Genomic DNA, 21,275 nt, shown 5'->3' with positions numbered 1-21,275 from the left:
GTCTTGTTACGCATCACCACTTCCCCATCTCCCTATTTGTATTCCCCCTTCAGGTATGTTTTTTGCAGTCATCCTTATGGATTTGTACTGTCTCCTTTGTCTTCTTTTTTCCCTTTCTCTTGCTACTTTTTCTTCCTTTCCTTTCTCCCCTCTCTTCCCCTTTCCCCTTATTCTTTTTTCATCCTTTCTTATTTCCGGCCTTTTAATACTTGGTTTTTTGCTGTCACAGTATGTTTTGCACCTTCCAAATTTGAATTCTTTACTCTGTTTTAATATTTAAGGTTGTGTCATGGAATGTGAAAGGTTTTAATAATCCTATCAAGCGGCAGAAAGTACTATCCCATCTTTCCTCTTTTAATCCCGACATTTCTCTTATCCAAGAAACTCACTTATCTGAAATTGAGTCATTAAAGTTGAAAAGACAATGGGTTGGTACTGTATTATTTTCTCCGGCCCCTCATAAAAAGAATGGAGTTGCTATTCTGATTCACAAACGACTAAAATGCAAGATTGTGCTAGAGGAACGAGATGATGAAGGCCGTTGGATCTTAGCCAAATTACTTATTAATGCAATTCCCCTCACTGTGTTTAATGTTTATGGTCCCACGACTTTTGACTCTTCCTTTTGCCCATCTATTACTTCCAAATGCATTCAACATAAAGATGATTGTTTCCTTTTAGGTGGCGATTGTAATCAGATAGTTGATCCCTTCTTGGATCGTAAGTCCTCTGTCCGCTTTATCCCACATAAGCCTCATAAACAGTTCTTAGATACCATTACGCAGGCTCACCTTGTAGATTCTTGGAGATTCACTCATCCAGACGTTTTAGATTTTTCTTTCTTCTCTCCCCCACATGCTTCCTTTTCCCGTCTAGACTATATTTTTCTCTCCTCTTCTTTATCCCAACATCTTTTGGCTTCCTCTATTGAACCTAGTGTAATCTCTGACCATGCTCCTATTGTTACACACTTTGACCTCCTTCCCCCTCTACCTTAATCGTCTCGTTGGCGCTTTAATTCCTCTTTGCTAACTGATCCTCATTTCTCCTCTTCCTTTCGCTCTTTCACTACTGAATTCTTCCAACTCAACTCTGACCCTCATATTTCCCCCCATGTCCTATGGGATTCATTCAAAGCTACTGCCGTGGATTTATCATTGATTTCGTTTCAAAGAAGAAGAAACGATTTCTCCAAAAGCGTACAGTTGCTCTTACCCATATCAAAACCTTGGAACATCAGTTTTATACTTCCTCCCCCAATCATATGTCCTCTGAACTTCTTCAAGCTAAAATTGCTTTTAATAAACTCACCACTGATTCGGCCTCCTCCTTTCTTCTTCGCAGTAGTGCTCGCTACTATGGCGGCCGTAATAAATCAGGCAAATTACTCGCTAATTATCTCAAGTCGCGTAAAGAACGTACTTTCATAGACTCCATCTACTCCCCTTCAAATGTTCTCCTGCATACAGATAAAGATATTTTAGACCAATTTCATTCTTTTTATAAATCTTTGTACACCCCCGAAAATCCCCCTCCACCTCCTCTTCTTCAATCCTACTTTGATAATTTGCCGAAACCTGATACGTCCCAACTTCATTTCTCAGACATAGAATCGGATTTTACCCTACATGAGCTTTCCACTGCATTGTCTACCCTTTCCAAAGGCAAAACCCCGGGTCCTGATGGCTTGCCGGTTGAATTTTATTTACATTTTTCTGATCTTCTTTTGCACAAACTTCTCTCTATTTTCAGTCGTTTTGCTCCGCTGGCATTGCTCAGGGTTCTTTTCAAGATGCCACTATCTGCCTCATCCCTAAAGAGGGCAGCGATCCTAAATTTTGTAAAAATTACCGTCCTATTTCCTTGGTCAATGTTGACTATAAACTCTATGCTAAATTATTAGCCCAACGTCTTGATCCCTTTATGCCATCTCTCATTGGAAAGGAACAATGCGGATTCGTTAAGGGTCGCCTCACCTCGGATAACTCTAGACTTTTCCTCAATGTTATAAACAAAGCCTCTTCTCTTTCTATCCCCCTAGCGGCTATTTCTGTAGATGCCGAAAAAGCCTTCAACAGAGTTGATTGGTCTTTCCTGCTTGCTTCCCTAAAATGGCATGGTTTTGGTCCCAAATTTATTTTGTTTATTTCTTTAATTCATTCCAAGCCCAAAGCTTCAATCCTTGTGAATGGTCTGCTCACCTCATCTTTTACGCTTCAACGTGGGGTTCGTCAAGGCTGCCCCCTCTCCCCTCTTCTTTTTATTTTAGCTCTTGAGCCTTTTCTATCCTCTATTCGTAACAATTCCTCGATTTCTGGTTTTCCATATGGAGAACATCAACTCAAATTATCTGCTTATGCTGATGATATTCTTTTATTTATCTCGGATCCAGTTTCCTCTGTCCCTTCTTTGTTGGCTGAGTTTGAGAAGTTTTCTCTTGTCTCCGGATATAAAATTAATTCCGATAAGACGGAAATTCTTCCATTGACTAAATATTGTCTTCCACATTTCTTTACCTCCACAGGCTTCGCTTGGAATAGTACTAAGATCAAATATCTCGGAGTCCTTTTTTGTAATTCTATCTCATCCTCTGTCAAACTCAATCTGAACGCAGTCATCTCTAGAATTGAACAACTGCTCTCTTCCTGGAATCCTCTCTTTCTTTCCTCGTGGGGTCGTCTTGATTCTGTCAAGATGATGATTGCACCTATTTTGATTTATTTACTCTCTATGCTCCCTGTCCATATCCCGGCCCTTTACTTTCATCGAATTGACTCTATTCTATCCAAATTCCTTTGGAAACAGAAAAAAGCTTGCATATCTTTATCGGCTCTTCGTAAGGCCAAATCAAATGGAGGAGTTAATTTTCCTGATTTTCGCCTCTACCATAAATCCTTCTCTCTTCTGCAGGCTTCTCGTTGGCTATCACCAGAACTATCCCCTCTTTCTCCTCTCTGGCTTCATATTGAACGTTTTTATTATTACCCTTTTCATTTCCTGATGTACTTCGCTTTACTTCTAAATCCCCTTATGTGGTCCCTCCGTTGTTCAAGCATACTTCTTTTCTTTCAAAACCTTTGCTCTCCCCACTGATCGTCTCCCGTGAAGCTTTTTTACTTTCACCCATCTGGTATAACTCACGTATTCTTTTGCGCAATAGACCTCTTACCTGGTCCTCCTGGAGATCGAAAGGTATTACTTGGGTTCATCAGCTCTTTGATGGTTCCTCACCTTGCTCTTTCCCTCAATTTCAGACACAGTTTTATTGCCCCCGTTCATTTGCACAGAAATATTATATTCTTATGGAAATTGTCCTTGATCGTTATTATTCTCTCCCATCTTCAGGATTACCTCCCCCCTCTTCCCCTCTTCTTACGATCCTTACCACTTTTCCTAAAGCCTCTCTTATCTATCGCTTCTTCTCCGCCCCTAACCCTGACCGCCCCAAGTCTAAAGTGGAACTATCTTGGGAGAAGGACCTGGCTTGTTCTTGGTCTATTTCTTTCTGGGACAAAATATGGACTAAAACGTTAAAGACTTCTCGCACTGCCTCCCTCACTCAGTCCCTATTTTTCTTCTATCAACGACTTTATCTTTCTCCTCTTTCTCTGTCTCGTTTTCTTTCTTCTTCCACCTCTAACTGCTGGACATGTAACACACCTGGGGCTGATATTTCTTCATCTTTTCTTTCTCTGTCCCTCTGTTCCAGTTTTTTGGAAACAAGTTTGGCCTCGCATCTCCTGCACTTTTACACTCTCTGTTCCCTACTCCAATTCCCTTGTGTTTCCTGGCAGTCTCTCAGATTCTTTGAACCTCCCTTTACACTCACTTGGTCTTCTTGACCTCATGCTAGCCCATGCTCTCCAACACATTGCCTCCAATTGGAAGTCCCTTACAAATCTTTCCCTTCGTTGTTGGTGGAATCTCCTGTGTAATTCCCATAGACTTGATGTTGCCTTTGCTTCCTCCTGTAAACCCTCTCGTAATGTTGAGCTTTACTGGTTACCCCTTACCTTGTATTTAGATCAATCTGCTATAAGAGATTATACTCCACTTTCTTCTGCCAATTTTAAACCCCCTTGAACATCTGTACTCCTGCCTGCAGTTTCATTCCATAGATTTCACAGTTTTGGTTATTTCACTCATGTTAGATATGATATTTCCTTCGTACGGTTATTGTGCACTTGATTTGTTCTAATTGCCTACAATTGTTTATGCCTATATATATATATAAGGTTGATATTAACATGGTTTTTACTTCCCCCTGTTCCCCCCCTCCTCCCTTTCCCCCCTTAAAACTAGAAAATGCATGGAGTTTTCTTAGTGTCACCAGTAGTTTTAGCATTTATCTTTTTTCCATATTTTTCTCATTAATTTTGTTCTGCTGATGTCACCTTGCTGTTTTATAACCTTTGAATCAATAAAGCTTTCAAACATAAAAAGAAAAGCAGTAGGCACTTGAGGTTTCTCCGAGATAGGAGTCTAAATTCTCTAGAACAAAGTCCTACAGAGGCAGAACAGAGTCCAAACTTCTCATTTCATTCCAGAACGCATGCCACCATTAACAGCAGAGCTCCGATCCTTCAAAAAGGTTATGTCCATCTTTCTCTGGGATATTCTGCTCGTTTTGGACTGATGTCATGAACTGCAGATGGTAAGTCTCCCCAAAAAATTGCAAACAAAATGTACTAGAAATTAATTATAGCAGAGACACTGCCAGTGATTCATACGAGTTCATGTAATGCCACCCATCATTTGTGGTCGTATAAGCAAGTGTGCGAGTGGTTTACAGAGACCTGGCTTCTGCCTTGCTGTGCCACAGAGAATGGAGTTGTATTTCACCGTAGAGGCCAGAAGAGGTCCCTGGATCCTTGTGTCCCCTGACAGAGAGTGCGTGGTCACACAGGACCCACTTTTCCTTTTAGGCCAGGGCAAAGTTGGTTTGCAAATGGATGGGACCGTGTCCAAATCCAAACAAAGTGACTAAAACAAATGATTTCCTACTGTTATGTCAGTTTACTCGTTACAGAGATCATTATTGATCCACATCTCTCCATCCATCACTTCTGTGCTTTGTGGGCAAGAGCCCCACGTTACCCAGGGCACAAGTCCTAAAAAAAGAAGTAGGGGGACGCTGACGTTGCGACAGGAAGTGACGTCATGAAAGGTGGCTTGCACCATCAGACTCATTGCCTACCCTAGCTCACCCCTTGGATGCGATTGCATCAGAGAAGCCAGCGCGTGAGCAATGTTCTGAATGAGCTCCGATCTCGCCCAAGAGAGGCCAAAGAGTGAATGTGTGGCTCCATTTGCTCCAATTATCGAGCTCCCGGTAAAATAAGTGGTGGGACGCCGTCCACCCGCGTGGTACCCCGACTCGAGTCCTGATGTTACCTCTGTAACACATATCCCTCTCTCTCTCTCTCTCTCTCTCTCTCTCTCTCTCTCTCTCTCTCTCTCTCTCTCTCTCTCTCTCTCTCTCTCTCTCCAGGAAAACAGCAAAGCAAGCTTCCCTTGCCCATACAAAGCAGGTGAACCGCGGGCAGTTGGAGTGCGAGATTGCAGCGCAGAAAGCAACAGTGTCTCAGCATTAAAAACGGACTTTGAAACTCGTCCCTTTCGGGCCCTTTATTTAAGTCTTTATTTTGCAGGCAAACAGTGAATGTTTTCAGAACAACTTGTGTAAAAAACATTAAAGTTATCAATCTTGTATTCTTGTTCCAATTAATATTTCAAATGAATTACTTAATCTTGCATTCCCTAAAAGGGTTTATTTTTTCCAGGACGGTGTGTGACAGTATTTTTTTTTTTCAGGCAGCATATTTACTGTTGTGTAATGCACGGCTGACCAGAGTCACCTCCAGTGTTTACAACGGGCCACCACATTGAGTTGTGGCTGAAGGCAGTGCAAGTTTCTGTCAGTTGGTCAAAAAGGTGTTCAGAATACATGCTCATCCAATCCTTGGCCTCTCTGCAGAGCACACAAAGCAATGGTCATGTATGCCAGTTGCAGTTGTGTGGGTTAGGTGGCACGCTATGTGAAGTTTCGTTTGCAAGTCTAAACTATGCCCTTTATTATATAGGCCACGCCCCTTTTAGGGACCCTCCACTTTCTTCAACCCACTTAAGGCCCTACGTGCAAGTTTCCCTGGCACACGCAGACTAGGTGCACCATAGTTAGGCAGTCAGAGTCCAAGCTTCCCTTACAGTGTGTGCCGCGAACGCATCGACATCACACGTTGTATTTACACAATAGGCTCACTATGAGCAAGAGAAGTACTCTATTCACTTACTACACCAGACGTTTAAGCACAGACTTTATCACACACGGCAGATACAGTACAGAAAAGGCAGCAGCAGCGCAAGCTTCCTTCGCACCCAGGTAAAACAGGCAGAAGCAGTGCAAGCTTATCCGGCACATGAGGAGAAAAGTACCGCACAGGAAGCAGCGAAACATCCCCTGACAGATGTTAACGCATATGTGCAGTTTGTATGTACGTCTCTCTCGGATTAAAAAAAACAGGCGTGGCCGCTGCTTCTTACAACTAACGAGTATTAATGAAGGTGTTACCGGTTCAGGGAGCTGAAGTCTGGATTTCAGAGACGGCTTCCGGTCTCGGTGTAACCACAGCTCCTCTCAGGTGACACCTGCGCGTGCCTCGGCAAGACGTGCGCGCGCGCCGCCCAGCCATGGGCTCCTCACAGACCGGGCATGCGTCCCTGTAGCCAGGACGACAGACAGGTGCAGCGCAGTCCGTCCACGAGCCGCGACCAGCCCGCTGCACGGAGCAGCCAGAAATGCCCGAGTGGCGCAAACTCGTACGAGAAGGAGTCTAGTGGCGTAACACTAGCCTCCGAGGTCCAGGGGCCCCCCTCCGAGTACCGAGCATGGGCAGCCCTGAGAGCTACTGACTGGGTCCGGAGCACCCTCCCCCTCCATGCACTGTGCAGGGGGGCTCAAGTTTTATTACGCCACTAAATGAGTCCCTAACAGCCTCAGTGCCAAAGTGCAATCTCCCGCAAGCCAGTGCTTTAAATGTGCATTTTCGTCTGATGATGGGCACCTGCACTTCTCAGCAAATGTAATTAGAGAGTACCAGCTCTTTACGAGCAAACAGGAATTCTACAGAACGAGTACCTGCACTGATATTTCCAATTAAAGCCAGCCACGGCTGACCATCACTGAGCAGCAGTCGCATGCATCAAGTCACAGCAACAACTAAGCCACTATTCCCGTTATTGCGATGCAATATTCTTCACGAGCTGCGACAACTACACTGAGGCGCAATCACCCACAAACTCAACTACAGTCACCAGTGCTTTCAAAGGGCTGGTACTAGCAGGCCTGCAGTTCTTGAAAGGTAGACTACCTGCACTTCTTAGCAGGGATGCAATGCTTTTAATTTCAGAGTTCCTGCACTTCCTAGTAGCAAACGGGTACCTACCCCTACCTACCTACCTACTTACACCAGGGCACAAGTCGTAACAAAAGAAGTGGGGGGACGCTGTCGCCGGAAGTGACGTCACGCCAGGAAGTGACACCACGAAAGGTGCCGAGCTTCTCGTCCCAGAGAGGCCAAAAAGGGAAGTCCAGCTGTTTGGCAGGGGACCCCCCCTTCCCCCCGTAAAATAAGTGGGGGGACGCCGTCCACCCGCGTGGTATCCCCGACTCGAGCCCTGACTTACACATTACCATTTCAAGCACTGAGACTCACCTACCAGTGAACTTCAATCACCTACCACTGAGCCTTACTGGCCCCACCAAGTAAAAGTCTCCTCCACTGCACCACAATCACCTCTTCTGAGACACAATCACCTCCAATGACCAAATGTCACCTCCGCTAATCTCGCCTCCTCCGACCTTTGATCAGTTACACTGAATTGCGTAACTGAGATCACTCAGCCAATCTGCAACATCTCAGGACACACACTGCCATACTGAGATGGGATCACTTCTAGAACCTCAATTCAACACAACCCACTGCACTGCAATCCCACCCTAAGAAGCATGGCCAGCCCACAGAGCAGCAATCACCCTGAGCTAGAGGTGACCAGCTGGCCACGCCACAATCGCCACCTAGTTGAGTCGTATTCATTACATTGAGATGTTACTGCCCTCAGTGATCCACGCTGCACCCCTCCCTGTGAACCTCATCTACCAGGATACCGCAGCACACCCGACTCCACACTCTGTTCACTGCAGACAGCCAATATTTAAGTTCCTGCCCCCCACAGGCCATAGACTGGGTTGTTACGGAGTTGGCGGGGAGACAGACACTGCACATAGAAACACATTAGCCATAAATAGTCGAATGGCAGGCACACTGAAGCTAAGGCAGCCTTCAGGATGGCGAGGGTTATAAAGTCTATGGATATCTGAAATACGGGAGTCTCAGGGACACCTCAACACATTCTGCAGGGGGTATTCTGCCACCCATCACCCTGGGTATTAGAGCAAGTAGCGCACACAGGAGTTTCGACAATACTTATATATAAAAGTTGAGCGAGGAACAGCTAACTCAACACGACAGACGTGTCTTTAACAGCTATCGCAGAGACCTGCAAGCCATTGAAACTTTAATTTTGAATTTTGTAATTGATTTTGTGATGTGCAGTCAATTGGTGTAATGACGGGCATGGTGCAGTTACAGAAAGGTCGATGGGGGAGTGACGTATCAGAACGGTTCTCAAAATAAGTTTGGTGATTTTAATGATTTAGAGGAATTCACCCAAAACATGTACACGACCGGATAACATAAGCCTCGATGTGTCTGATCAAATGAGTATATGCCCAGCGCGAAACCTCTGAAAAGATTCAATTAGAATAAGAGTTAGGGTTTATTTTAAGAGGTGTTAAAAATAATAGTGGCATTACCTATGGAGCTAATAATATATGTTTGCAAAATTAAATTCATGCAAGCGGGAAATTTTAATTTCTAACAGCTGCTGCTCAAACGAGAGCAACGGGCTCCGTTCAATACTTTGAGATCCAGAGATTCTCAAACAATGTAATCCAGCCGCCTAACTGTTGTGAAAGCGCCTAGAGGCAATTATAATCTCAGAGGACTTTCAGGTCAATCAATACATGGACGTTCGGAGACCTCTAACCATATAGATGTGCTATGTACAATACATAAGGAACAGTAACTGAGCTTTGTTCACAGCTATACCAAGATAAACATCACATTTCTAACAAGGAAAATGCCTCACAAAGACCGTCCCACCAAGGACAGCATAAAAGCGGGCCTTCCCCTTGACTCGTACAAAGCACCAGCCCCCGCTGTCCCAAAGACCAGCGACTGCCATCTCAAGCTGGGCTGACATGCAAAAATGACAGCGACTAAGAAGAGATTTTAGAGTGTAAGAAAATCTGGACCTCTGCCAGATCCTCTAAAGGAGAAACCTACAAGGCTGCAAGGACCACAGAGGGATCCCAAGGAGTGGCAAACACACAAACCACGGGCTTCAATAAGACCACACGTATAAGGCTGCAACGACCAATTCAGGAAAATGGGGGTGAAGGAACTGAACTCACTGGATCACTGTGCGCCCAACTGAAGAGACGCCCTTTATAAACCCACGTTAGGTGGGACGGAACAGGGATTACAAGCAAAACACACGCTTGGATATAGTGAGCTGGGTGGGAGGGCAGAGTAAGAACTGGTCTGAGGAAGAGAATGAGAAGGCACTACATTTCTTTTCTGCAGCATTGACACGGTGAATATGTTCTACCTTAACCTTTCTTAAAAACCTAATGTGTTAACAAATCAAAAATGCTGCAGCCAGATTGCTATTGAAGACTGGGAAATGGACAAGCCTTCGTACCCTATACTAGCGCCCTCTCTATAGCAGAATACCAAGTTCAGAGACCTCTGTATTTCACAGACTTACCCGGAAAGTAGGGCCACATCGTGCAAGGGAAACATCTGTTACCTATGCTGTTCCCTCTAGGCCTCAGGGACTAGGAATGGTATCCTTATTCTCTAGGGTTCAAGCTACTTTTCAGCTCCCCACCCGTACACATTCTCCTGTGAACTCGACATTTGAGGTCTGGGAGAAGCCTGAGGAGATGGAAGTGTCCCAGGTAAGGGCACTCTACAAATCAAGCATTTACAAGAGTCTACAGTGCTGCAGAAGGCAAGGACAAGTGCTGGTAGCGCTCATCTGCCCACCTACAGACACTATCACTTCTTCTAATTTCGATTTCTGGATTTTGACAAAGATAGCACACACAAGTGCTGTGTGGAGTTTGACGCATCCAATGGAAAGGAGAGTGCAGCCTGTAAGTCTGCAAGTTTCTCTGTACTGGGACCTAAAAATCCAGTTGTAGCACTTGACACGGTCAGGGAATCGAAGCAGAGCAATCCAGGGCTTACTCAAGAGAGGTGGCGTGGGCTGCTAGTAGCCCAGCTTGTTGGTACACAACACTACTCAACAAGTAATTGTCCCATCTGTGCTTTGTCTTACAAAACTAAAAAATACTTTCGTTACACTACTAAATACTACCCTGAAATGGGCTCACTCAACATCCTTAACAGCAAACCCATTATTGTCAACAGTACCAAATCCCTAGGTGTCATCCTAGACAAAAGGCTCAATTTACAAACACAAATGAACACCACAGGGAGAACTGTGCTTTTTTAATTGCCTGGTGAATTCTTGGCTTCATTAGTGGGCAAGGAGCTCAAGTGTCAGGTGTGGGGGGGACGGGGACACCACCCTGATTTTGTCGTAATCGACCCTGCTCCCTACGTCTGTAAGGGTACCTCTCAATCTATTGTGAATCTGCTGCTAGAATCTCCAACCTTTAAAAAGAAACCATTAACGTCCCAATGCTTTTCAGGAAACGTGAACAGGGTATGGAAATCCTCGTCTCCTAAATTATGCAACATATGCCATTCCTAAACCACAGATGGAGGCCCTTTTTCATAGACACTTTAGTAGGCCTCTCCATTCTGTACCTCCTTGGTTTACTCTCTGCAGTGATCACCGCCTTGAGGCTTACCTCAGCACCTCGACTTCATTGGACACCGTCCTTTACTTGGCACCAGCCCACATCTTGTTACTCAGTTTAATGACTGACGCAATGTTTGTCATACTTTAATGCTCTTGGATTACTGTAAATGTCCTAACATTTTTGTCTAATTTAATGTATGTGGATTATGTAATAATCTATTTCTGTTGTGAAGTGCCCTGGCACCTGAGGGTAATGTCCGCGATAAAAATACATAAGTAAACAACTACATTTCCGGGCGCCGGGCGCCCCACCCCAGGAGCAGGCGCAGAGACGCGGCGCTCTCTCTCAGAAACGGGTGTGGCGAGCACGGATTGCAGCACTGGCTGATAAGTGACAGGGTGGCTGCCCCGCTGACCCGCACCCCTATCGACTGACACCACAGCCCTTCCGAGGCTCTTTGTCCCTACACTGTGGTTTACAGTCCTGGGTGCGGGGGAAGGGAGGGAGGCAGACATGCACAGTCTGGTGAGACCCCCGGGGCGGGAGGGTGCATCGTCAGCTCGGAGGGCGGCTCCGAAGTGCCGAGGCCCCGTGGAGGGGCGGGGCCGTGGTAACTCAGGTGAGACCCAGGTGAGCCGTTGACAGCCGGAGAGGCGTTTCCGCATCTTTCAAAAACAAGGCCCGCCCGGCAACGAGGGAGTGAGACAGCTGGAGCCGGGCCTGACATGCAGAGATAAACACATTCCAGAGGGTTCGGGACGGGCGGCACACTTCAGAGAGGTCACAGAGGAGAGAGGTCACGGAGAGACGGCGCGGAGAGGCTAGGAATGAAGAAAGGCACTCAGTTCGTTTGAGAGAGGGTATAGAGACAACTGAGAAGGCCTAGCTAGATTCGAGGAAGGAAAGGGGAAAGACGTGGCGTAAAGCCCAGAGCTGCCGACTTTAGTCCTGGGGAAACAGGTTTCAGTCTCGGCTCCACTCAACATCCTGTGATTCTGGGCACATCATTTAATCGCCCTGTGCCTAAAAACTCAAATGAACGTGTCCTTGTGTATTTTAACTGGTGCGAATGTAAACCGCACCAATACCTTCGGGTCGAGCTTGCGCTTTGTAAAAATGCAACAAAGAAGGGGGTCCTGTGTAGAAGTGTAGACCGAGGGGCCTGGCAGAGAGAGACGCGAGGTACAGGGGAAAGAGAGGGTGGATAGGCAAGTCTGAGGGAGAGGGACCGGGTAGTGAGATTACAGTAGAAGTGACAAAACCATGGGGGGTAAAACAAGAAGAGTACAAAGAGAGAAAACATGAGACCAAAGAAAGACAGGCGTAGATGGGGGGCAAAGAAGAGACGGGGCGAAAAGGGCACAGTGTGAGATGTCGCAAAGAAGGAAGAGGGACGGACACAGAGAGAAGAGCGGCAGGGCACAGGGGGAGATAATAAGCATGGGGGAGGGGTGGCCTGAGCCGTGGCCCTTGATGAAAAGACGCGTACCAACAACACATTGTGAAGACAAGGGAAATAACCCGGGGTGAGAGTGGAATAACGGGGAGAGAGACAGAAGCGCGGGTGAGCGGGAGGCTGACGGTGGAGGGGGAGTGACGGGCAGACAGTCGGCGACAGAGGCCGTCATGCACGTGTAGACACATTCCGCAGTATGGGGGGAACCTGCACAGAGACACACACAGACACACGCACACTCACGAGACCGGCGAGAACGGCTCAGTGGGACCGTCACGCGCGCACTCTGCAGGGGAAGGTCGAAGTGCCCGTCCTTGGGACAGGTAACCCTCCTGCCTCACCCTCACACAGCCCCCCCCCCCCCCCACTCACACAGCCCCCCCCACCCACTGCAGACTGCTGACGTGCGCCGCGTACGGGTCCGGGCAGAGGAGCACTACCTGGGGGGGGGGGGGGGGGGGGGGGGGTCGTAGGACACACTCCGGGTCTGTCAAACATCCATGTTTGGTAAAATCACAGCCGGGCCCCACCTGTGAGCGAGTGTCTGGCAGTCGGCAGCACCGGTGCCCAGGGGATACACACCTACAAGGACGTGGGGCTGGGGGGGAGGGGCACTGGCGAGGTGAAGGGGTGGGGGGTTGGTGACTTCGGGAGGGGAGAAGGCGTGGTGAGGGGTTAAACAACAAGCACTGAGATGGGGGGGGTGTTGACCTGAAGAGATTGTGGGAGAGTGTGTGATCAGGAGAGAGAGCATCCTTAAGCCGGTGAGGAACATGTGTGTAAACTATATGTTGGGGGAGTGGAACTCAAAACGAGGGAAACCCGAGAGACCCGAGAGACATGCGGCAAGAGGGGAAACTGTCAGAGGAAGCAGGGAGGAGGCTGGAAACAAGTAGGAGAGAAACGTTAAGAAAAGGAAGAAACGGTGTAAAATGAAGATAGGCACAGGTGGATGGAATTTGAGGACGGTGACTGAGGAGAGAGCTGTAGAGCGGAGGATGGCGGGATAGTGCGGAGTCCCAAGGAGGGGTGAGGCTGACAGAGAAGAGGGCAGAAGTGTCAGACACCTGCATCTCCACATACAACCCTGATGGACAGCTCAGCGGTGCTCGTGATGCGCAGGTTACAGGAGCCAATCCTAAAGGATATCCCAGCAAAACTCGCCGTTATGCCTGAAGGTCACAAAGATTTATTTTTCACCCGCCTGTGACAGATAAAATGGCCACTATTACATCAGTTATCAGTAACACTCGCTGTTAGTTCCAAGTCGTGGTTCACTGTGAGGGAAATGCTGCATAAACAGAGTATATCCACGCTCTGTGGCCCAGGTACTGTATCCGGCCCCAGGGTGGCAGCTTACCTTCTCAGAATGGGCTTGGAGTATTTACCAGTTACCTGGGGGTGGGGGCTTTCTGAAGGCGCAGGACGACGAGGTAGTCTGGACTTTACGTTGGTGATTTTCATATTGCACTTTAGCCAGGTTTATTTTATTTCCAACTTTGTTCTGTCCAACTCAATGATACTCAATTTATTGGAACCGGAAGAATGAAGGACATACATGGCCCCACCAAATCTGAAAACTCTTGCCACAGATCCCAGCAGCGGGTGCTTAAAGGTCTCTGCTACCCTCGGTCACCCTAAAGGGATGTCACAATTGCACTCAAAACCAAAGCAGGCAGTAATCAAACAAATCACGATTCTTGAAGGGCTATTGTTGTGCAGGCTGGGTATCAGGAACGCTTATTTTTCTTGAGGGCCTCTTTAAGGTCAGGAACCGTAATTGTGGTAAAAATATAAAAACAGATTGACAATGTCCCTCAGAAAGACACTGGCCTATCTAACGAAGCTTGGAGCCCCTCGGCTAGAGGAAATGACACCACGGGTGGGCACAGGGCGTCCTTTATGCAGAAAAAGGCAGATTGGATGGGATTATTTTCTGGGGAAACGAGACGAGGGATTGGGCCCAGGTCGTTATGCATATCATTGAAATGGGATCGGTTTTATTCTTTGCATTCTCGGGTTTGTAATCCCGTTTACCCGTGATAAAATCAAGACTACAAATACAAATCACAGAATGAAAAGGGAAAACCCTGGACTAGTCTGGAGACACATGGGTCTGAGACATATGAATCTGTGGGGTGAGGAGCGCAGCAGAGCCGTGCCAGTGCGGGGCAGCAGAGCCGTGCCAGTGCGGGGCAGCAGAGCCGTGCCAGTGCGGGGCAGCAGAGAGGGCACCGCTGCAGTGACAGCAGGCTGGGCGCCTCGGTACAGCAGCACGGTGGTGCCCCGCCTCTGGTGTGGCTGTCCCAGTGGGATGGGGAGGGCTCACATCCCACACCGGAGGAGGGGAGGGGTTTCTGGTTGGCTCCGTGCAGATGAAGGTGTCCGAAGATACCACAGGCCCTGCTGAGGCGAATACACCCGTGTCTGTGAGGCAGACCTCACCACACTTGTGCAACACGGGGAAAGCACTGCTGTCTGCGGTGTGGCACGGGTAGTTCTGATGGCTGAATCTGTACCATCTAGGGGCTTAAAGGGTGCGACAATATAGAGGTGTTCTACACCAAACTTCATGAACATGTTCTTCAAGCCTGCACAAGCTTCCCAATCTTCAAGACGGGTACTACGTTTAGCTTGCGAAAAAATACTGCACGTGTGGGTTTGGTGCGGAAAACATTCTCAGCATAAGGGCATCCACCTTTCCAGATAAAAAAATAACATGTAGATTATTTCTCTCAAACATCCAACCCCCAACCACTAGCAATTTTCACTTCGGGAGGGTTTTTGCAGTTTTAAAACGTTTGCAATATTTGAACAGACAAGTTCGTAAACTTCCTAGGACAAATTACAAATTTGCTCAAGTCAGTATGTATGTGATCAGCTTTGTAGGTCAAAGCAGATCTGCTGTCAAGAGGCCTGTGCCTGTATAATAAAAGCATCCCATTGGATAGTTCTGCTGTCAAGAGGCCTGTGCCTGTTTGATACAAGCATCCCATTGGATAGTCCTGCTGTCAAGAGGCCTGTGCCTGTTTGATACAAGCATCCCATTGGATAGTCCTGCTGTCAAGAGGCCTGTGCCTGTTTGATACAAGCATCCCATTGGATAGTCCTGCTGTCAAGAGGCCTGTGCCTGTTTGATACAAGCATCCCATTGGATAGTCCTGCCGTCAATAGGCCTGTGCCTGTTTGATACAAGCATCCCATTGGATAGTCCTGCTGTCAAGAGGCCTGTGCCTGTTTGATACAAGCATCCCATTGGATAGTCCTGCTGTCAAGAGGCATGTGCCCGTTTGATACAAGCATCCCATTGGATAGTCCTGTTGTCAAGAGCCTGAGCTTGCATAGCCTGTAAAGTGTTGGATTGCTCTTTGGGGGTTCTTCACAAATGAATGTAATCTGAGAGACAGTTCTGCTGTCTCAGCCTGCAAAGAATATCTGTGCTGACAGACGCCCGAGCCTGTATGATGCGTGTAAGTGATGGGTAGCTCTGCTGTAAGAGGGAGGGATGGATGACTGCTGTAGGGGAGAGTGATGGATAACTCTGCTGCAGGGGAGAGTGGTGGATAGCTCTGTTGTACAAGAATGTGATTGATAGCTCTGCTGTAGGAGAGAGTGCTGGATAGCTCTGATAGCTCTGTTGTACGAGAGAGTGACAGATCGCTCTGCTGTACATGAGTGATGGATAGCTCTGCTGTAAGAGGGAGTGATGGATCGCTCTGCTGTACGAGAGAGTGGATAGCTCTGCTGTACGAGAGATTGATGGATAGCTCTGCTGTACATGAGTGATGGATAGCTCTGCTGTAGGAGGGAGGGATGGATAGCTCTGCTGTAGGGGAGTGTATTAGCTTTGCTGTAAGAGGGAGTGATGGATCGCAATGCTGTACGAGAGAGTGGATAGCTCTGCTGTACGAGAGAGTGGATAGCTCTGCTGTACGAGAGAGTGGATAGCTATGCTGTACGAGAGAGTGGATAGCTATGCTGTACGAGAGAGTGGATAGCTATGCTGTACGAGAGAGTCGATAGCTCTGCTGTACATGAGTGAGGGATAGCTCTGCTGTAAGAGGGAGTGATGGATCGCTCTGCTGTACGAGAGAGTGGATCGCTCTGCTGTACGAGAGAGTGGATAGCTCTGCTGTACGAGAGAGTGGATCGCTCTGCTGTACATGAGTGAGGGATAGCTCTGCTGTACATGAGTGAGGGATAGCTCTGCTGTAAGAGGGAGTGATGGATCGCTCTGCTGTACGAGAGAGTGGATCGCTCTGCTGTACGAGAGAGTGGATAGCTCTGCTGTACGAGAGAGTGGATAGCTCTGCTTTACATGAGTGAGGGATAGCTCTGCTGTACGAGAGAGTGATAGCTCTGCTGTACGAGAGATTGATGGATAGCTCTGCTGTACGAGAGATTGATGGATAGCTCTGCTGTACATGAGTGATGGATAGCTCTGCTGTAAGAGGGAGGGATGGATAGCTCTGTTGTAGGAGAGAGTGATGGATAGCTCTACTGTAAGAGGGAGGGATGGATAGCTCTGCTGTAAGAGGGAGGGATGGATAGCTCTGCTGTAAGAGGGAGGGATGGATAGCTCTGTTGTAGGAGAGAGTGATGGATAGCTCTGCTGTAAGAGGGAGTGATGGATAGCTCTGTTGTAGGAGAGAGTGGATAGCTCTGCTGTACGTGGGAGCGGATAGCTCTGCTGTAGGAGGGAGTGATGGAACGCTCTGCTGTACGAGAGAGTGGATAGCTCTGCTGTACGAGAGAGTGGATAGCTCTGCTGTACGAGAGATTGATGGATAGCTCTGCTGTACGAGAGATTGATGGATAGCTCTGCTGTACATGAGTGATGGATCGCTCTGCTGTACGAGGGAGTGGATAGCTCTGCTGTAAGAGGGAGTGATGGATAGCTCTGTTGTAGGAGAGAGTGGGTAGCTCTGCTATAGGAGTGCTGATAGCTCTGCTGTACATGAGTGATGGATAGCCCTGCTGTAAGAGGGAGTGATGGATAGCTCTGTTGTAGGGGAGAGTGATGGTTAGCTCTGCTGTAGGAGAGAGTGATGATAGCGCTACAGTAGGAGAGAGTGATGATAGCTCTGCTGTAGGAGAGAGTGATGATAGCTCTGCTGTAGGAGAGAGTGATGATAGCTCTGCTGTAAGAGGGAGGGATGGATAGCTCTGCTGTACGAGAGAGTGGATAGCTCTGCTGTACAAGAGAGTGGATAGCTCTGCTGTACGAGAGTGGATAGCTCTGCTGTACGAGAGAGTGGATAGCTCTGCTGTACGAGAGAGTGGATAGCTCTGCTGTACGAGAGAGTGGATAGCTCTGCTGTACGAGAGAGTGGATAGCTCTGCTGTACGAGAGAGTGGATAGCTCTGCAGAAGAGAGTGGTGGATAGCTCTGCTGTAAGAGGGAGTGATGGATCGCTCTGCTGTACAAGAGAGTGGATAGCTCTGCTGTACATGAGTGATGGATAGCTCTGCAGAAGAGAGAGTGATGGATCGCTCTGCTGTAAGAGGGAGTGATGGATCGCTCTGCTGTACGAGAGAGTGGATAGCTCTGCTGTACAAGAGAGTGGATAGCTCTGCTGTACAAGAGAGTGGATAGCTCTGCTGTACAAGAGAGTGGATAGCTCTGCTGTACAAGAGAGTGGATAGCTCTGCTGTACGAGAGAGTGGATAGCTCTGCTGTATGAGAGAGTGGATAGCTCTGCTGTACGAGAGAGTGGATAGCTCTGCTGTACGAGAGAGTGGATAGCTCTGCTGTACGAGAGAGTGGATAGCTCTGCTGTACGAGAGAGTGGATAGCTCTGCTGTACGAGAGAGTGGATAGCTCTGCTGTACGAGAGAGTGGATAGCTGTGCTGTATATGAGTGATGGATAGCCCTGCTGTAAGAGGGAGTGATGGATAGCTCTGTTGTAGGGGAGAGTGATGGTTAGCTCTGCTGTAGGAGAGAGTGATGATAGCTCTACAGTAGGAGAGAGTGGTGATAGCTCTACAGTAGGAGAGAGTGATGATAGCTCTGTTGTAGGAGAGAGTGATGGATAGCTCTGCTGTAAGAGGGAGTGATGGATAGCTCTGTTGTAGGAGAGAGTGGATAGCTCTGCTGTACGAGGGAGTGATGATAGCTCTGCTGTAGGCGAGAGTGATGATACTGCAAGACTGCAAGATGAGCGTAAACCAAGAGATTGACCTGTGCCTGTTAAACCTGTATGCCAGATGCCTTCTCTGTGCTCCAAACCTGGCATACGCCTCTCTACCTATTCATATCCCAAATCATATTAACAGTGCTTAATTTGTAAAAAAAAGAAGTGCAGGTGCTGAAAATTGTGCCAAGGAGGCTACCGCTCACTTCTTCCACCGGTGAACCCCACTTTCAACACTATCACTGCCTCAGTCTCTATCTTCTAACCTTGATCTGTTGTCTGTCCCCTAAGTCTTTGCTCTAAGAGTCTATCCTCTCACCTCTCTAATTGTTTTCGGTCATCTTTGCCACACCCTGTATTTCTAATTTGCCCTCGATTCATTTTAACCCTGCCCTTTTTTCTCTTCACTTTTATCCATGCTCTGCTCTCTCCCCTCGATCGTGGCTCTTTACTGTCACTCTCTAGTAGGGATTAGCTGTGTCTCCGTTTTATCATTTGTCTGCTTTTATTCCTCTGTCCGGTCCTCCACATCCTTTCATTCTATCTTCTCTCTTCTTAATGCTCTCTTCTTCACATCATGGCTGCTTTCTCTTTGTATCTGATTTGCTCTCCTTCTTTTCTTCTACTTTGCTCCATTTTATCTCTTGCCTCTCTTGTTATTTCTTCTCCTCTTTACTCTTGCTGTCTCTCATCTATAACACTGCTGCTGCCTGTGACCCCTGTCCTCAGCCTGTACATGTCCCTGCTATTTTGAACTCTACGATTTCCTGTTGTCATTCCTAAAGAAGCAGAAGATGACGTGTTTTACTTTCTTACCTGCACCGAGTGCAAAAACAAAATGTACACCAAATGAAAATTCTTTTTGCATATATTAATCAGTGGGGTATGACTGGGTTTATTGCAGAACAGGCGGCTGCTCGAGCACAGCAGGTCATGTCACTGCTAGTGCTGCCTGTAATTAGTAGGTCTAGGGATGGTGACGGCATCGGCATCCACTGCTCAGCTTGCTGTGACCCTGCCTGCTACAGCACAGGCATTGTCCCCAGCAGTAATGCTTCCAATGCCGGTAAGTATGGCTGTGGTGCCTACTGGACTCACTTATGCTCAGCAATTACCATACTGGGGTGCAACGCACAGATTCTACAGGTGACGCCATGGTGCACACAAGTTGGGTTGGGCCACAGCCGCATCAAGCACATTGAGGATTGCAGCAGTGCAGTTCTGCCGGATATGCTACTTTGGCTACGCAACAAGTGGAAAGTCCACACTTACTTCAATTTATTCTTCCTCAAGAGCCCTCACTCACTCCCAAGTTCCAAATGCGCTCTTGCAGCTTCCTTGCCTCAACTCCGTCATAAGCCAGCCCCCAGCTACAATTATCCAATAGGAGGTTTAGGCTCAGGCAGTGGCAGGGTGCAGCAGACTAGGGGAATAGAATGCAAGCCATAGTTTGTCGATGACTTCTTGGATTTGTGATCAGCGTGATGACATCATCACTAACGTGGGGATTCACAATCATGCCTGCCTGGACAGGCGTAAGCCGGCCTGCCTATGAACATTTACCAGCCAGTCACCATACAATGTATGTTATTCTTTTTATTTTTAATTTGAACAATTGATATTGAGAGCACCAACTGCAGGGTCAGAAATTGTAGCCCCGGCCCTGTGAAAGAAGTGCCGGTGCTGAGCACCTGATAGCACCTGCTCAAATTAAGCACTGCATATTAAGCTCCTGTGCCCGGTCGCACGAGGAAAGTGGAACAGACATCAGGAGGATCAGGGTTAGGCACCACATGAGCATGTTTACAGGATTTACACAGGACTCTGCTTTTCGGAGCAGGGAAGAGCGGAACTACACGTGAAACTTTCACTTTATCCTCGAGATGTGATTTTATATCAAATCACTAGAGATTTCACCTTTTAATGTCCAACCTCAATACCACTTCATCTTAACGTGGCTGCCCTGGGTGAGCCAAGGTCCAGTGGAGCCGACCCCAGCTGAGAGGGTTGATGCACCTGCTGCAGAGACCAAGCCCTCGAGTGTCTCCACTCATCGCCGCCTCTGTTGGGGGCTGTACCCCTCTACAGAAATTGGAACCCATCCTATTCCGCCACTTCAACACACACTGCCCTATGGCGCGAAGCAAACTGATTTAAACAAAAAACTGTTGCAACCTGCAGAGCCCATCTCCAAGTCATGACAGGGCACTCAGCCTTTACCCTGCTGAGACTGATCACACGAGTATAACTGACCCGGCTTTTAAACTCGGAATTGCCGATACAAGGTCCGACATTGAGTTGGACCATTATTACACCTGCAGTGTACAGTGCCAAGACGTCCGGTATCTGTGACAACAAGCGCTACAGAAAAACAAGTCAGTTTCATGAATTATTGCAGGTTACGGCGTGAGCTCTACATACAGCTGTGTTATCACCCGCAATGTGAGGGCGGCAGCCCGTGAAGCCTTACCTGCAGCACCGGGGCCCCGGCCGTCTGCACAAGCCGATCTGCAGGAGGTGGCGAGGTCGCAGGAACCAGACTCCAGGAGCTCAGCCGCAGGAACCCGTCGGCAGGCACCGGGGCACCGCGGGCAGGAGCGGCGTCCAGCACAGCCGCGGCTGCTGCGGCCCGGGCCACCCGCAGACGCCTTCGCCAGGTGTCCCTGCGGCGCAGGAAGGGCCCTCCGTGCTCCTTTCGGCGCAGGGCTCTCCTGTGGTAGCGCTTTC

The 21,275-nt window shown here is 48.0% G+C and overlaps 1 protein-coding gene across 4 annotated transcripts in view; it reads right to left on the bottom strand.

Moving 5' to 3' along the window:
• The window catches only part of PLEKHA6 (pleckstrin homology domain containing A6), a 687,077-nt gene that overhangs the window by 247,906 nt on the left and 417,896 nt on the right, over window positions 1-21,275 (bottom strand). Inside the window, exon 1 of one of the 4 annotated variants that reach the window (XM_078644656.1) lies at window positions 6,572-6,661. The exons of the other annotated variants lie outside the window; for them this stretch is intronic. The gene's annotated coding sequence lies outside the window, so the exon portion shown is untranslated. Of the gene's footprint in view, window positions 1-6,571; window positions 6,662-21,275 lie in introns of those variants that run through there. 4 annotated transcript variants of the gene reach the window in all.

This window comes from Lissotriton helveticus, chromosome 5_1 (assembly GCF_964261635.1).
Source record: "Lissotriton helveticus chromosome 5_1, aLisHel1.1, whole genome shotgun sequence".
Taxonomy (NCBI): domain Eukaryota; kingdom Metazoa; phylum Chordata; class Amphibia; order Caudata; family Salamandridae; genus Lissotriton; species Lissotriton helveticus.
Note: the sequence above shows the minus strand (reverse complement) of the source record. Positions and strands in the feature narration are given on the sequence as shown.